The sequence below is a fragment of the Megascapheus bottae genome, chromosome 3 (genome assembly GCF_031878675.1).
Source record: "Megascapheus bottae isolate mThoBot1 chromosome 3, mThoBot2.hap1, whole genome shotgun sequence".
NCBI classification, from domain to species: Eukaryota; Metazoa; Chordata; class Mammalia; order Rodentia; family Geomyidae; genus Megascapheus; species Megascapheus bottae.
The window spans coordinates 61,367,917-61,385,777 of NC_143511.1; the positions used below are offsets into that span (position 1 = coordinate 61,367,917).

General features: G+C 40.6%; 1 non-coding gene across 1 annotated transcript; it reads right to left on the reverse strand.

The window, feature by feature from the left end:
- Positions 1-5,874: 5,874 nt before the first annotated feature.
- On the reverse strand, positions 5,875-5,981 carry LOC150065641 (U6 spliceosomal RNA). The gene has a single exon (XR_016535078.1). It is a non-coding gene; the product is annotated as a U6 spliceosomal RNA (small nuclear RNA).
- Positions 5,982-17,861: the final 11,880 nt, after the last annotated feature.

Here is a 17,861-nt window from a genome sequence, read left to right on the forward strand (position 1 = left end):
CATTATTTATATTGTTTTGCTTCAGCCTCTAAACCATTTCCGTTTGCATAAATAAACTTTATGATCATGTTCCCCACAACAAAAAAAACACCTGTATTTTTCTGGCAGGCCTGAGTTCTAAAATTTAAAAGTTATGAGATGTTGGGGTTGAAATGCTTCTTGCAACCTTTTCCAGTGCCACCACCGTACCTGCACATGAGTGAAGCACTTTCCTTTATGCACTCAGATTTTCTGGAGACACAGAAATCTCAAGTTAATAAAATATCTGGGTGTATGGCTCATACTTGTAATCCTAGCCACTCAAGAGGCCGAGATCAGAGGGACTGTGATTGAAGGCCAGCCTGGCAAAAGGGTAGCAAGATCTCATCTCCACCAAGAAGCCTGTTATCTCAGCTGCTCGGCAAATGTAAATAGGTCCAGGCTGGCCAGCCTGCATCTGAAAAATAACTTCAGCCAAAAGATGGAGTAGAGCACCGGCCTAATGGATGCAAAAGCCTGAGTTCAAACTCCAAAGAAACAAAGACAGAGTTAAACAGATACAGGGGATGAATGAATGAAACTCTTGTCTCAAGTCGACTTTAAGGTTTCAGTAAGAGCTCTGCCATCTTAAGTCTTCTAGCTCTACACCACCTGAAATACCAGGATACATAGCCCAGCATTGGGCATTGCTCATAGGAAGCCACAGATGTAAGATGGCCTTCAGCCTTCACATATCCTCTGAGGTGATGGTATGCAGAGATATCCTTCTCTTCTGACTCCTGGAAAAAGGAGAGTTATTTTTCACATGGAGCCACCATTCAAAGCAAAGTAACTATGAATGAAATTGGAACTTAAAAAGAATTAGGGAGAAAGAATGAAATTGGTGCTTCTTGAAGCTTAATTGAACAATGAGCTGCTCATTAGCAGTAATTGATTGAGTTTATGTAACTTTGTTAAAGGTGGAAGATAAAGGATTCAGGCAAAGAGCTCTTTTTGCCTTACCACTCCTTTGCTCTCAGTAGTAAGTACGTCCATCTATCTGTATGTTTGTGCTGTGTCCCTCTAGCTAAATTCACCAAGTGGGCTCTGTGATGGCATGTGATCTTTCTGATCCATTTGTAATAGAAGTATTGGGGGATTATTGGAACTACTAAAGCACATTTTCTTTTTTTCTTTTTGCCAGTCCTGGGCTTAAGCTCAGGGCCTAAGCACTGTCCTTGGGTTTTTCTCAAGGCTAGAGCTCTACCACTTGAGTCTCAGCACCACTTCTGGCTTTTTCTAAGTATGTGGTACCAAGGAATCAAACCCGGGTCTTTGTGCATGCTAGGCAAGCACTCTACCACTAGGCCAAACTCCCGGCCCTAAAGCACATTTTCTTTTGGAGTAGATGGAAATTGGGAGGACTTTTTAATAAACCATTTTTTTTTACCATTAGGCCTGTCATAATGCTATGGACCAGAAGTACCAGGTCAAGGACTGATATTAATTTTACAGCTCTTTGAATTTTTACTGAGAAACCACATTGTTGTTTAGGTTTTGATGTTAGACTCTTATTGCTTCAAAGATCTAGAAATGTGTAACAAAACGACATCAGCATAAAACAGCCCAAGATCACTAAATAAATGAATAGGAGATAGCAAGAGTGTACTTCTTCAAGGAAAGGTTCTCTGAGAAGCTTGCTGTTTTCAGAGAGACCCAGGTCATTCATCAGCTAAACTTGTATCTCTCAATATCATACGTAGTTAACCTGATTCTGAACAGAATCAGGTTCCAATATTGCATCTCATTTAAATAGTCCATCCTGTGCCACAAACAGGCCGAGAATGTCTCCATAGAGGTATCTTGCTGATGTTCAGTTTTCCCTGATAAACTTCCCCAGTCTCCAGGTGAGGCCTTCTCCTTCTCCAATTCATGGAATAAACTCTAGATCAATGAAATTACCTGATGATTTTTTAAGAAATTTGGCATAGCCTTCCCACAAAGACTAAGTATATGTGAAACTAAACTCCACTGAGTTTAAAACCCATTTCAAAGACACTGCCATGACTGGAGGCTTTATTTTCTTTTGTGAATCATTCTTGGGACTGACATCAGAAACAACTTATTTATCTTGAAGGGATTGTACTCATTACCTTAGACACTCTCATTAAGGCCAGCACTGGTTGGCACCTGTAATCCTAGCTGCTCAGAAAATTGAGATCCAGTGGACTGCAGCTCAAAGCTGCATGAAGCAGAAATGTTCATGAGACTCCATCTCCAAAATAAAGAACAAAAAGCCAGGCTAGACCTGTGACTCCACTAAGCAAGCAAGCTAAGAAAGGCTCTGAGTTCAAACCTTAGTACCAATAAAATGTACTTATGGAGAGTATTTAAATTTTAATAAAAATAGTAGCTAAAATATACTCCGAGCCTCTTATATGCGAGGCCCTGCCTGCTCTGGGAGCTTTGCAATTGTGGTTGAATGTAATCCTTTCAATAATTATGATGATGATGAAGGCAGTATTGTATTATCACCTCAATTTCACAGCTAACTATCATTATACCAGCCTTTGCTCCTGAGTTCCTGACCAACATCTAGCCTATCTTTTAACAACTCTGTTTAGATGCTGAACATCTCAAACATAAAATATCAGAAACCTGATTCCCAATATTTCCTACCTCTAACCAACTTAAATTGTTAGTCTTCCTCTCAGGTAATGGCAACTCTAGTTGCTGAGGCTGAAATCCTTTAACTTAGGTCCTTCCTTCACATCCCATCTCCTGGTCAGCAGATCCCGTTGTTGCACCTTCAAGCCATGTCTAGAATACACCATTTTTCAGTCCCCCACAGCACCTACCTTAAATCCATTCCCCTCCCCTCTCACTTTGATGATCACAGTAACTTTCATCTGCCCTTGTACCTTTCAAATCTCTCCTCATCATAGTAAAATACAAGCTTGTTAAAATACAAGCTCACAACTTTCCTGGGCATGCCATCTGACTCAGCCTTGCAGTGGTGACATAGCTTCAACAAGGAAGAGCTCCCTCATTCCCTCCGTCCCTCCCTCCCTTCTTGACAACATTCATTTTGGCTCATGGCTTCTGAGATTTCAGTCCATTGTAGTACGGTGTGTTTCCTTTCTTTAATGCAATAGCTCCAGTGGCCAGAACGTATTCTGCATATAACAGTAAAGTACTCAAGAGACTCAGTGTTCTGAATATCTGAATGAGGCTTGTGACTTGAAATATTTCATAATCAAATAAATACATTAAAAAGTAAAGCTGAGTTGCCAGACACTTTGATTCCCAAACTATCTTTAATCACTATATGATAGATAGATACATAGATAGTTAGTTGCCCAAGTAAGTGGCTTTTATATGTGATTTCCATTTTAGTGTTTTCTAAAAACCATGGTGATCTTCATGATGTGGGATACAAAGACTTTAAAACTTTTTTTTTGCCAGTCCTGGACTTGAGCTCAGGGCCTGAGCACTGTCTTTGAACTTTCTCAAGGCTAGAGCTCTACCACTTGAGTCTCAGCGCCACTTCTAGCTTTTTTCTATGTATGTGGTACTGAGGAATCAAACCTGAGTCTTCGTGCATGCTAGGCAAGCACTCTACCACTTGGCCAAACTCTCGGCTCCAAAACATGCATTTTTTTTACAGGGTTACATGAGCAATTCAAATTTGAAAGGGCATATCATGAAACATCTTCAAAAATATGACAAAGGATGTTCCGGTGAAAAGACAGCATTTTGCTTCTTGAGAGGTGAATACAAAGGTGGTTGATTTCTTCTTGAAACTGTGCACAGATGACTTATGTTTGATTTTTATCTACAAAATAGTTTGTAATTTAAAAAAAAGGTTTTCCTTTCTTGTTCATTACTTCTACTTTGGAAGCAACAAATATTAACATTTTCAATGGGCCTTCTATACTTACACTGTATTCATTTTTTTTTTTCCAGTCATGGGCTTGGGCTCAGGGCCTGAGCACTGTCCCTGGATTTTTCTCAAGGCTAGGATTCTACCACTTGAGCCACAGCACCACTTCTGTCTTTTTGCTACATATGTGGCACCGAGGAATCGAACCCGGGTCTTCGTGCATGCTAGGCAAAGCACTCTACCACTAGGCCAAACTCCCAGCCCATGTATTCATATTTTTTGAAAGATTTTATTAACACTGATTTTTACATCATATTTCAAATGTCACGTTTAACAAACAAGAATTCATGAAGGGAATCTTTATATGCAATCACTGGCACATCGATTTTAGAACATAATTAAAATTAAGCTGAGAGTTTGTATGTCGACCTATATAACATTATGTCTACAGAGCACATATCCAATCCTAGATTTTTATGTCTATATCATTATATTTATATCTCCAAGTTCATGTCAATAACCTTGGGTACTCAAATATTGAGTCATCACTCTTGTATGATTTGGATCTAAAACCCACATATCAAAGAGACCATGTGCTTTTTGTTCCTTTGGTTTTGACTTACTTTGCTCAACATGATTCTCTCTAGTTACTTATATTCTTATTACTCCCAAACTTTTAAAATTTGTGATAAAATGCTCATACATTATAATCTTTTTAATTTTTATCCTTTTTGACGGTACTGAGGCTTAGTACATGAGAGCCTCACTCAAAGCCTCATGCTCACTAGGCATATACTCTACCAATTGAACCACCGCTCAATCCCTTTTTGCTTTAGTTATGATTCATCGAGGGTCTCTTTTTTGACATGATTCTCCTAACTATGACTCCCTCTCCCATGTTAATGGGATTGCAGCATGTGCCACCATGCGGGGATCATTTGTTGATATAGTCTTGCCAACTTTTTGCCTAGACTGGCTTCCAATCTTGATCCTCAGATGTCAACCTTCTAAGTAGCTAGAATTACAAGCATCTGCCATCAGCACCAAGCTGACTTAAATTTTGGAGGTACTGCTAAATATGTTTTCCATAACATCTGTACTATTTACAGTCTCATCCTTCTAACTCTTTTTATGTGGTATCAGGTTATATATCTCATGTTTTTTCATTTCTCCTGTCTTATATCTTACTTATGGTGTCATATATTGCTAGGCAGTCAGGCATTCTGCCATGTTAGCCATACTTCAACTCATTCTTTTTTTCTTTTGAAGAATAATTTATTGTATTCAAAATTTTTTTTGTGAGTCATAGGGCTTGTGATCCTGAGCTCTTCAGCTCCAGGCTACTGCCCTACCCCTGGGCCTGGGTGGTGTCCCTGAACTCTTCAGTACCCTATCCTTGAGCCAAGCCACACTTCCCATTTCCTAGAGGTTAATTGGAGATGAGAGTCTCAGGTCCTTTTGTGCCCTGGATGGCTTTGAACCGTGATCCTCAGATCTCAGTCTTCTGAGTAGCTAGGATTACAGGTGTGAGCCACCGTGCCTGCTATTGTATTACATTTTGAGCATATAAAATGTGCTCAACCAGTCTTCTATTGACAGACACTAAAGTTGCTTTTATTGTTGTTGCATGCATTTTTGAAATATTTTTTTTATTTTATTTATTTATTTTTTTTGCCAGTCCTGGGCTTGAGCTCAGGGCCTGAGCACTGTCCTTGGACTTTCTCAAGGCTAAAGCTCTACCACTTGAGCCTCAGCACCACTTCCGGCTTTTTTCTATGTATGTGGTACCGAGGAATCGAACCCGGGTCTTCATGCATGCTAGGCAAGCACTTTAACCACTAGGCCAAACTCCCGGTCCCTGAAATATTTTATTAACACTGATTTTTACCTCATATTTCAAATGTCATGTTTAGCAAACAAGTATTCAAGAAGGGAATCTCTTTATGCAATCATTGGCACATAGATTTTAGAACATAATTAAAATTAAGCTGAGGGTTTGTATGTCATAGATACATTTGTTGTATATATTTTTTAAAAATACAAAATGCTTCACAAATTTGCATGTCATTCTTGTACAGGGGTCATGCTAATCTTCTCTGTATCATTCCAATTTTAGTATTTGTGCTGCCCAATTGAGCCCAATGTAGTACTTCCAACTTTCACAAAATACGATGAATAAAATCATGTATGTTATCTCAGCAATAGTGTGTGTATGTGTGTGTAAGTGTGTGCATGCATATGTGTGCCAGTACTGGGGCTTGAACTCAGGATCTAGGCACTGTCTCTGAGCTTTAGTGCTCAAGGTTAACACTACTACTTGAGCAAAGCTCCACTTCCAATCTTTTCTTTAATAAATAATTCTGTACTAAGTCCTCTTTGAAGCACAGTGGACATTCTTGGTCAGAGGACACAATTCATTTCGACATTGCTAGTTCTTGCCAAATTTTCCTCCATGGCGTTTGTACCAATTTGCATTCTCATTAGCAATGCATGTGAAAAATTAGTTCTTAGCCTTGAGTTTACAGACCTTGAAATTATATGTAATCTTTCACTCACAGTTGCATTTATGTTTTCTTCTGGGAAAAGCCCAGGGGGCTGTCACCAGATTCTCAAGGGACTCAAAAATCTCCCCAAATATTAAAAGCCATTGCTTGGAAGAATCCTCGCACTTGAAAATCCAATATAAAGTAGGCCTTTATTCAAATTATAAATGATTTTGAAATGATTCTTTTCTTTTCAAAAGGAATCTCTGAAAATGTCTTGTGTATTTACAATACAATGAAATTGGGCAAATCAAACATATGCATGTTTATTTTAGTAGACTCTTTGTGACCCAGGTGTATCAGTTCTAAGAGGATTCACAGTTAATCTTGCTACAATAAAACCTATGTGTAATGAAAAGATACCTAAGCCTCCAGCTAACACTGTTCTTATTTCAAATACTAATATCAAACCTATGTACATAACTTTGGGCTATTATATGTTAAATATGTATCTGGGAACATTTCTGACATATTGCAGTACTCAAAGCCCAATACATTCAGTAAGCCCTTAATATTTGACTTCTGTCTGTCTTTCTCCCTTGACCTCTCACCCCAGAATGCACAGCATTTCACAGGTCTGATGACAATGAGATTGAAGCCAGAGTGCTTCTCTCAGTTTCTTCTCAGCTGGTTCAAGAACCTGTGTGGATATCAGCTCTGGAGGCTTCAAGACTTCAACATTACTGTTCTCTCCTTCATTCAGGCCACAGTGTCTGTGCAAAAATATACGTAGGCCTTTATTTTCTATCTTATTTAGAAGGCCTGGAAACCCTGACCTATGTCCGAAGCAGGTTCTGTGGGTTAACCAGGAAAGTCTAATTAATTGTGAAGTAAACATTAATTAATATTGTGGCTGTCAATTCCAGTCTGGATTCCTGGTTGACATAGAAAACCTGCTTGGACAGTGGCTGTCTGTGGGAGTTTATAACATCCTACAGACCTAATGAGAGGTGTGTCCTCCTTTGAAGTATTTTAGGAGTCCTCCAAAGTATTTTAAAAACACTTGTGCTCACACTGGAAAGACAGCTTGTTTGTAAATACTGCAGAGAACCTGGCTGCTATTCTTAATGTCAGAAGGGCTCCCTGTGTGGCTGGTTCTTCATGGGTCCAGAGGACAGAACTAGGACCACTGAGGAGGTAAATAGCCCAAGAATGAGAAGGAATCTATCAGCTAGAGCAAGTCAGCAGACACCAATAGCCTGAAAAAGGAAGATGTACTTCTTAGGAATGGAAAAGTTTGAGGGAAGGCTAGAGGATATTTTTTAAATTTTCAAATAACTTATTGATTGATTACATACCCTGTTCAGGAATCTCCCTAAGTGATAGAAAAACCAAATGTGGACTGGGCACTGTACTTTCTTTTTAAAAAAATTATCTTTATGAGAAGGTAATGAGCGGGGGAGGAGGGGAGGGAGTTACAGTTACATAAGTAAAGTAGTGATAACATTTGTTTTTAGACACTGTTACCCCAAGTTGTAAGGTTGTTATCAAGTAGGGATCATTGTTGCATTAACTCATCTTTTGACCTGATGTTTCTGTGATCCCTTTTCCCTTCCCCGGGTCAAATAATCTTATATACAATATGCAAGTTTAGAAAATCAAGAGAGAAGAAAGATAAAGGGACTGGATTTCTTCAGGAAAAGGCTAGCTGGAATGTTTCCCAAAAGGCTTTCACCAAAGGGCACACCTCAGTACTCTCACAAGGTCTAGGTTTCAGCTCTTTGCTAAATCTGATTGCTAAAAATCTGCTTGGTCAGCACTCAGTAGTAGGCCCAAGCTCTCAAGGCCATTGTATATAACAAGGACATCATCTTATTAATTTATAAGGAACATTAGAATTGCCAAAGATATTAATTGCCCACGTCCTAGAAGCATTCTACGCCTGTAGGCAAGCCACAAACCCTAGTATAACCTCACTAGAATCAGGTGCCATTTAACTCACAATAAGACATATAAGTGCCAGAGGTGCCCAGAGCCAATGGCTAATGTATTCATTTCCTGTAGGTGGATCTAAAGCTATAGTTGAAAAGCTAAACTATCATTAGGTTGCTTGATAAATTTGGAGCTAAAACAAGAGGAAAACATTAAAAGGATGTTTAGAGGCATCTAGCCTAGGAAGAAACTTGAGGCCACAATTAGCTCAGACACGGTCTTCAACACCTTCTTAATTTAGCTTTTCTTCTGGATGGTATTGGAAGAACAATGTCCAAGTTTGCTTGTCTGACCTCCTTCTCTCAAGCTTTCATGGCTAATCTTGGCTAATCTATCTTCTGACAGTGTTTTCCTTCCTCAGATTTCATCAAGTTCCTTAGATTTCATCAAATTTCCTGGGTCTGAGAACTACTGTTTCTTTAAGGCAACCTTGCAGATCCCTGCTCTAATCCATTATGTGTTGATTGATGTCCTAATTTAATTCAGAGAATAATTTCATTTCTAATTCATTCACATCACTTACTGTTGTCAGTAGAACTGTGACACAGACAGATTTACAGCCTTGAGATTCTGGGGTCTCCTAAGCCCCCAGATGACTTAGAACATATGTAATATTGTCAGAACTTCACAAAATAGATAAAGCCTCAGTAATCATAACCTCTTCCATTTCCTTCATGTGTTTCTCTATAATCAAAACACACAATCACTGCTGTTCTTTTTCCCCCCATCATCTCAAGAACTTATGTGGTTAAAAAAAATAGAATGGATCTGAGTTACTTGTGGTCACATAGTCTTGATCCCAAGATACTTTCTGCTGCTTATCATGAAAAAGTTTTCCTTGTAAGTCCTGTCTACAGTGAAAATAAAGGTAACACTATCATTGAATTTACCCACTTGATGGTCAAATGCAGAAGTTGTATATTGAGACTTGGCATGAAAGACAAGATTGAACATTTTCACATGAGAAGTAGAGTTTGATCTGAAGAAGTGCCCAGTCCTGTCCCTGTCTCCAGGAAACAGACAACAGTAGACAGCCTTCAGAAGGAAGCACTGGCATCTGGGAGTGCTAGGTTAGGGGAAAAAATGATTTGTTTCCCCTGAGAGATGCTGTCATCAAATATCAGGGAATACAGCATTAAAAGGATTGCTGTTCAGACTCAGGAATCTTTTCCTCTAACCACATCTGGACATAGAAGGAGATCTTGCCCTTAGTTTCTCTTCCCCACTGCTGCTAGATGTGGGTCATCAGCTGCACGGTGCCACCAGATCAGGACTAGGTACCTTATTTTGTTTACGGTAGGCATGAAGATCTCATGACCTCTATTCTTACACCCGGGATATTGAAGCCTTTAGAGGTTAGGTCACTGAGAGATGATGAAACGGGTTTCTTAGGCAGGGCTGTTAGGATGCAAAACTTCAGATCTTCCTATTGTGCCATGTTGACCCCCAATATCTTCATGTCCTTTGTCCTCTAGTCATTCTGGCTCGAGAGGTATTCTAGAATCAGAAAGTAAGGACAGGCCTGTATTCAGTATATTCAATAGTTAGACTGTCGGGATTCAAATTCAGGTTCCAGTATTAACCCTCTGAATCATGTGGGGTATTATCCTTTCTGTGTGAGTTTCCTCACTTGCAAAATGGGCATAATGATATTTACTTTATGGGGGAGGGAGTTGTAGTTAAATAGTCAATTCATATAAATATAGTGTTCAGAGAGGTATGTAGCACATTGTAAGTGTTCAGTAAAGCGAAGCTTTTTCTTCTTTTTCTTTCTTCTTCCTCCTCCTCCTCCTCCTCCTTCTCCTCCTCTTTCTTCTTCTCTTCTTTGTGGGTCATGGGGCTTGAATTCTGGGCCTGGGCGCTGTCCCTGAGCTCTTCCGCTCAAGGCTACCACCCTGCCCCTGAAGCCACAGCCCCATTTCCCGTTTTCTATCGATTAACTGGAGATAAGAGTCTCTCAATCTTTTGTTCCCGGGGTGACTTTGAACCTTGATCCTCAGATCTCAGCCTCCTGAGTAGCTAGGATTACAGGTGTGAGCCAGCGTGCCCAGCAGTCTTCATTTTTTGATTCAATGGAAGTCATATCCTTGCCTGATCAACTTCAGGAGACTTGCAGACTCATTGATTTTGTAATTCATTGTGTCTTATGGCCTGGGCATTGTCCCTTAACTTTTTCGTTCAAGGCTCTCCTACTTGAACCACACCTCTACCTCTGGCTTTTTGGAGATGAGTCTCAGGTATTTTCCTGCCCATCAAACAGCATTCCTTAGATCTCAGTCTCCTGACTAGCTAGGATTACAGGCTGGAGTCAACATTGCATGGTTTAAGCATATCTTTTGAGACAGATTGCTTTCTACATGGGTCATCCAAATCATTATAAAAGTGTCTTCATGGTATAATATCAAACCTCATCTGATCATCTGTTCATACCATATAGGTGGTCACTACAGTGAGGCACCATCCCACGTCCCTCCACCCCTTTCTAGAAATACCTGCTAGAGGGACCACATGCTTTTTTTTTTTTGTTTTTTGCCTTTGTTTTTTTGCACAGTTGCCTTGTTGTAAAAACTAGAAGCCCTTTGTCTTTGGAACTTCCCACAAGAGCCCATTCTTTGCATGCTTTGGAGTTTAGCGGGCTCCAGGGTCTTCTCAGCCAGTGATATTCCAGATGACAGAGCTAGCAGGCCAGGGTGGGGCAGCTCCAGCAGACTCCAGAAAGGAAATGAAATGAGTCAGCACAGATGACTGCAGACCGATTAAGGCTGGGCGTGAGGTAAGGAGGGAGTGAGAATGAAGCACTACCACTCTGAGGTGCCACATAAATGCCAGATCATAAATGCCAGATCGCTTGAACAAGGATAGTCTATGACTTGGATTTTGGTGACAGGTTTCAAACAAAAAGAAGAAAATAGGGGCCAGGAGTGTGGCCTGGAGGTAGAGTGCTTGCCTAACATGCATGAAGCTCCAGATTCCATTCTTTGGTACCATAGACACAGAAAAATGCTGGAAGTGGTGCTGTGGCTCAAGTGTTAGAACATTAGCCTTGAGAAAACCCCAAGGACAGTGCCTAGACCTGAGTTCAAGCCCCAGGACTGGTGAAGAAGGAGGAAGAGGAAGAGGAGGAAGAGGAGGAGGAAGAAGAGGAGGAGGAAATAAAGAAGGAAGAGGATGAGGAAGAAAGAATTTGTAAAATATAAATTCATACTTTCAAATTGTAGCTTCAATATCGTTCAGTTTCACAAATAAAGGTGTCTACATCAAGGACAATGTCCTTTCTACCTGGATGACTTCATTCGCCCCTCCTCCCAACTGTTCTCACTGTTCATAATCCATGCAAAACAAATTTGTTCACATAATTGTCCCACTTAAAAATGCTTCTTACCGGGCCCAGTATCGTTGCTCATGATACTCAGGTGGCTGAGATCTAAGAATTGTAGTTCAAAGCCAGCCCAGCAGGAAATTCCATGAATTTTTTTTTTCTTTTGCCAGTCCTGGGCTTAAGCTCAGGGCCTGAGCACTGTCCTTGGGCTTTCTCAAGGCTAGAAGTCTACCACTTGAGCCTCAGCACCACTTCCAGCTTTTTTCTACATATGTGGTACCGAGGAATCAAACTCGGGTCTTTGTGCATGCTAGGTAAGCACTCTACCACTAGGCCAAACTCCTGGCCCCCCATGAGATTTCTTATTTCCAATTAACCAGCAAAAAGCTGGAAGTGGAGGTGTGACTCAAGTGGCAGAGTGTCAGCCTTGAGCAAAACAAAGTAAGGGACAGTGTCTAGGCCCTGAGTTCAAACTTTACTACCAGCAAGGAAAAAAAGTATTCCCACTCTCTACCTATTAAGTGCAACTATCTTACTAATATTTAAACCCTCATAGATTAGTCCAAATTAGTCTTTGCAGATTTTTCTCTAGTTCCACCCTTCCTTTCATTATGTATCTTATAGGGCAGTTGTATAGGGCATTCTACAATTCCTTCACACTGTCTTGTTTTTCTCTCTCATTGTCTCTCTATCTCTCTGTCTCTCTGTCTCTGTGTCTGTCTGTCTGTCTGTCTGTCTGTCTGTCTGTTTCACTCTCTGCCTGCTCTCAATGTGTTCTGAAGCATCCATTGCAAGCCTTCTTGTTTGGTCTGACTAGAGAATCTTGTTCACAGTTCATCTCCAATGCTACTTCTTTTCTAAAGCATTCCATGGTGTTTGCCTTTGCTAAAGGGCTTCTGTGTTCTCCTCATTGCATGGGGTTCATCCATGCTCATGCGGAATAGTTTTCATCCCAGGTTCCCAAGGAACTAGCTCCATGATTGGTTTTGTCATTTTCCTCTTGCACAGTATTTATAAGAAGTGAATGGCGCTAAATGGAATGCACAGATGAACTTAGCTCCAACTGACTAATACGTGCCAGAATGCCACGAGGGTTCGTGTGGCAGAGATTTGCTGTGGGATGGAATCTAGGCTGGAATGGAGATAAAGTTTATTCTGAACAGGAATTACTACAAAAGGTTTATTTTCCTCAGATAAACGTTCCCCGACACTTACTCTGTGACATGTGTCTCTGTCATCCTTGTCGCCATGGCACCACTCACAATCCACTATTGAAGGCTTGCATTTATTTAGCCATTCTTTTCTTTTTTATTTTTATTATAAAGGTAACATACAGAGGATATATGTGTTGGGTAATGAGTACATTTCTTTTTAGATAATGTAACCCCTTTCCTCGCTCTCTGTTTTCCCTTCCTGTTACTGCCTATAAATTGTATAGTTCATTTTATTTATTTGTTTTTTTGGCCAGCCCTGGGGCTTGGACTCAGGGCCTAGGCACTGTCCTTGGGCTTTCTTAAGGCTAGAGCTCTACCACTTGAGCCACAATACCATTTCTGACTTTTTCTATGTATGTGGTACCAAGGAATCAAACCTACATCTTCATGCATGCCAGGCAAGCACTCTACCACTAGCCAAACTCATGGCTGTGTAGTTCATTTTCAATATAGTGTCTAGTGAGTACCACCGCTGCATTTGTTTACTCTTTGTACCTCATTTCTGTTCCCCCTTACACTCCCAAAGACAGATAAACAAACAAGACAAAAAAGAAAGCAAAAACAACAAAAAGAAAAAAAAGACCTCTTCTTCCCATTTCCTGGAAGTCATCACTCTTCTTTTACATGATTAGAGGCACATAGGTATTGTGTCTTATGGTTCTCCCTGAGTATTGTCCTTTGGTCTCACTATGTGTGAATGCCTAGAGTCCTGTATAATTTATCATGACCTAGTATATTGTAGATCTAGCTTCCACATATGAGAGAAAACATGATTTGTTCTAGGTCCATCCACTTACCTGCAAATGACATAGCATTATTCTTCCTAATGGCTATGTCTATTTCTTTATTTTCTTATGTAGATATGTGATCTTGCTCTGTAACCCAGAGTGGTCTTGAACTGCTGAGCTCAAGTGATCATCCTGCCTTAGTCCTTGGAGTCAACAGGATGCCAGCTACTAGGCTCAGCTAATTTTAAACTGGTTTGTCAGACTTATCTTCCAGACTAGAAAATCCTCGAAGGCAGTGATCAACTCTTAATCCCTGTTACATTCCTAGTTCACAGGTGGCCAGCAAGTGCGTGTGGGAGAAAAGGAAAGAAGGTAAAGGAGGAGAAAAACCTGTTTATGTAGAGATGGGGCACAAAAGTTGCAGAATAGTTTAATCCAAAGAGATGGAGTTATTTCTTTGGAACTCTTAGGAGTTCCATACAATTCTTTTAGTTGTTAATGATACAAGATAAACTGGGGAGGTTGAGAGACCCAATATTCCCAGATTTACTTGTCATCTTTCACCTTCTATGTTCTGGGAAATAATGAGGCAATTAGCACCTACCCTCAGTCCTTACCCTATAACTGAGCATTATTGGTATTGCTGGAAGTTTCATTAACACCAAGACCAAGTCAAACGGTGATATAAGTAAAGATATCTCTTAGCTGGATGCTAGTGGATCATGCCTATAATCCTAGCTCCTTATAAGATCTGAAAATAGCGGTTCAAAGTTAGCCAGGGCAGGAAAGTCTTATCTCCAAGTAACCACCAAAAGGCTAGAAGGAGATAGAAATAGCTCAGGATGCTGGGATATCACATAAGAATATGGACACCAACCTGAAACGAACTCATCAAGGCTGTTTGCTTTTGCAGAAGAGTGCACCATTGGCCAAAAATGTGGCAAGCAAGCACATAGAGCAGGCAGGCTGCTCCCTTTTAATCTCTAACCCAGCAGACCCTGCCCCTTTGCTCACACTGTGGCTTAATTAACATGATGTAATTAAAATTCAAGGAAATTCTATCAAAATTCCTTAATTTCAATGCTCAAGAAAAGGATGTATGTAACTAAAGATAACAAGGGCCAAGCTACTTGTCCAAAGCAATCACTTCTCAGAAAAACAATTCTCTCAAGATTATCAGGAAGGAAGCAAGCTACTTTGATAGAAACGCTGCTTTTCTCAAAAAGCAGTAGCTCAAGTGATGGAGTGCTAGCCTTGAGCAAAAGCACTCAGGGACAGCAACCAGAGATCAAGCCCCAGGATCAACACAAGCACACGCAAGAAGATACCTTTAAAAAACTGTATTTTACTGTTGGGGTAACATAGAGAGGGTTACAATTACATTCATCAGGTAGTGGGTGCATTACTTCTTGAACACTGATACCCCTTCTCATGTTTTTGTCCCACTTTACCTCCCCACCAACCCCTCCAATAAAACATAACTCTAAGAAAACAAAAACCAAAGGCCTCCAGATGAGACTTGCCTTCCATTCACATCTACACCAAGAGACAAAATTAGGAGTAGAATACTCACTATTCTGGGCCTCCAGGTCAGAGCATTAGCACAAAGTGGACTCAGCAGAGGTTCTGGCAATAGTCCCTGGGATCTAGGTATAATCAGCAGTTTGCTGCTTGTAAGGAGCATGACTTGAGGCAAGCGTCCTCGTCACAGAGGCTCACTTCCCTTTGGGTAGAAGATGAGAATAGTTTCTTCTTCACAGGACTGTTCTGAGGCTTAAATAACATGTACCATAAATATCCTAGTCCAGCACTCGACATAAAGAAAGCTCTAAGTAAATGGGAGCTATTGATCATCATGATTATTTAAAAAAAAAAACGATTTGGGGTAATTATTCAAGGGCTTGGCAAAGTAGACAGCTGTTATGTGATCAGTTTAGAAATCCTGTTAGATGTTCTAGTTGTCTGGCAGGATGGACTTAGAGCACTTAATATTGCTTTCAACACTGTTTTTTATCGTCTACTTTTCATATGCTTGTGTTTAAATGTGTATGACACTATTTAGGTTGTGCTTTTAGCAATAATGAAATTATCTGCTCACCTGTGTTTATTCTCAGCTTGTTTTCTACTCTTCCAGGACTTTTGGGCAAACAACACAATATAAAGCACCTTCTGTAATATTTTAGAATCGGCATTTTCAACAGCCACTTTGAAGAAGCCAATTCATAACACAGCTTTCACTGCCTGGGGTTTGAGAAGAAGAGGAAAAACCTCTTATGCTTGAAAGATGATTTGACATCTAATATTTTCATTATTTATTGTAGTTTTAAATTTAGTTTTACTTTCTTCAATTTGCTGGCTATCCATTTTACCACATAGAGTGAACACATTTTCTCACAGGCATCTAAGAGGCTAGCCAGGAATTTGTATGAAGGGAACAAAGGAGGAGCAGAGAGAAAACTACTAACTTTCCATACATAGAATGTGATAACAGGCAGGTGGAAAGCAGGTGGAGAAATGGGATGTCGTGAACAGGAAAAGACTACCCATAATTTTTAACTGAATAAATGTGAATTATAACAGGGCATTAGACAGGAAGTTCCCACAAAAGAAATCAAGACACTCAGAGGAAGTTATCAAAAGTGTTACATTACTCTTTCATACTCATCCACACTAAAAGTCAAAAGACAGGACAACCAGAAGCTTTTGAAGACTCCTTTGGAGGGGGAAACTAGTGTACTAAATGTCACTCCTGACCATGGGGACAAAGAACATGTGGCACCTCCAGTCACCTCCCAACAGGACCCCTCAAGACATTGAGCTCCAGGAAGAGGACTGGTCTGATTTCCCACAATTTACCAGAGAAGAGCACAGCCAGTTTAGGCTTTGGCAACAGAGCCAAGGCAGGATGCTGATGCTCAGGGATTGGTGAACACTTCCAGAATTTGTTCATGCAAAGAAGTTCCCAGGAGCAGCTCTGATCCCTGCAAGAGAGACATGGTAGATGAATCTGAGAGGGAGAGGACAGGTCTTAGTAGAGGGAAAGCTGGATGCAGAAGGCCGGGCTTTTAAGGCCTGGTTTAGTTTGGCAGAGTTGGGGTGGGGCAGTCCCTGGAAAGTTCACTATGGTACCCAGTAAGCCTGAAGCCCATTTTCTTGCAGACTGCCACCGGGCCTAATGGATGTGATGACATTTCACCAGGGTCCCAGTCAAAACAGGTCCATTTCTGTCCCCCTGTCACATTTAGCAAAATGACAGCATAAAGAGCGGAAGAGAAGATTCAGTGTCCCTCTCGTGTGTGGCAAGTCCCTTGGTGAGTTTTAGAAGTTTTGGTTACTACATGGATGTAGCTGTCTTACTAAAGTGAAGCTGTGTCTGTGTTGGTATTTATTTGATTTTATTTTTGGAGGGTGTGGGTACTGGAGATTCAATGTAATGTCTTGTGCTTGCCTAGCAAGTATTGTATCACTTGAGCCACAGCCTTAGTTCTTTTGCTTTTAGGTTTTGTTGTTGTTTTGTCATCCTGGGGATTAGGGATTGGATTCAGGGCCTTGTCAGGCAGATGCTCAATCTCTTGAGCCGTACCTCTTACACGTTTTTTGCATTGGTTGTTCTCAAAGCAGGGTCTTGCTTTTTACTCAGGCCATTCTGGTGTGCAGTTGTTCTACTTGTGGATGTGGTAGGAGATGACAGCTGTATGTCATTACACACCCAGACACTGGCTGAGACGCAGTCATACACTTTTATACTGGGTCTGGCCTCAAACCATGATCCTCCTCCTCATTCTTTGTCTCTAGAGCATAGCTAGGGTTACAAGGCTTGAACTACGATGCTCAGCTTTAGTTTGTCTACAGGTCTCATGCTAATTTTGCGTGAGCTTGTGATCTTGAGTCCCGATCCTCCTATCCCCACCTCCCAAGTAGCGGGAATTAGAGATATATGCCACTATGCCCTGTTCTTATAACTGAGTTTTACAGTGAAACTTTTGATTACTTAGGAATGATTAGCAAAGTGCAGGAACATATTGAAGTTTATTCTAAAAATGCATTGGTTTTTAAAGAAAATAATGTTTTCAGACCGGGAGTTTGGCCTAGTGGTAGAGTGCTTGCCTAGCATGCACAAAGACCCGGGTTTGATTCCTCGGTACCACATACATAGAAAAAAGCTGGAAGTGGTGTGGAGGCTCAAGTGGTAGAGCTCTTGCCTTGAGAAAGTCCAAGGACAGTGCTCAGTCCTGAGCTCCAGGACTGGCAAAAAAAAAAAAAAATGTTTTCATTATAGCCCAT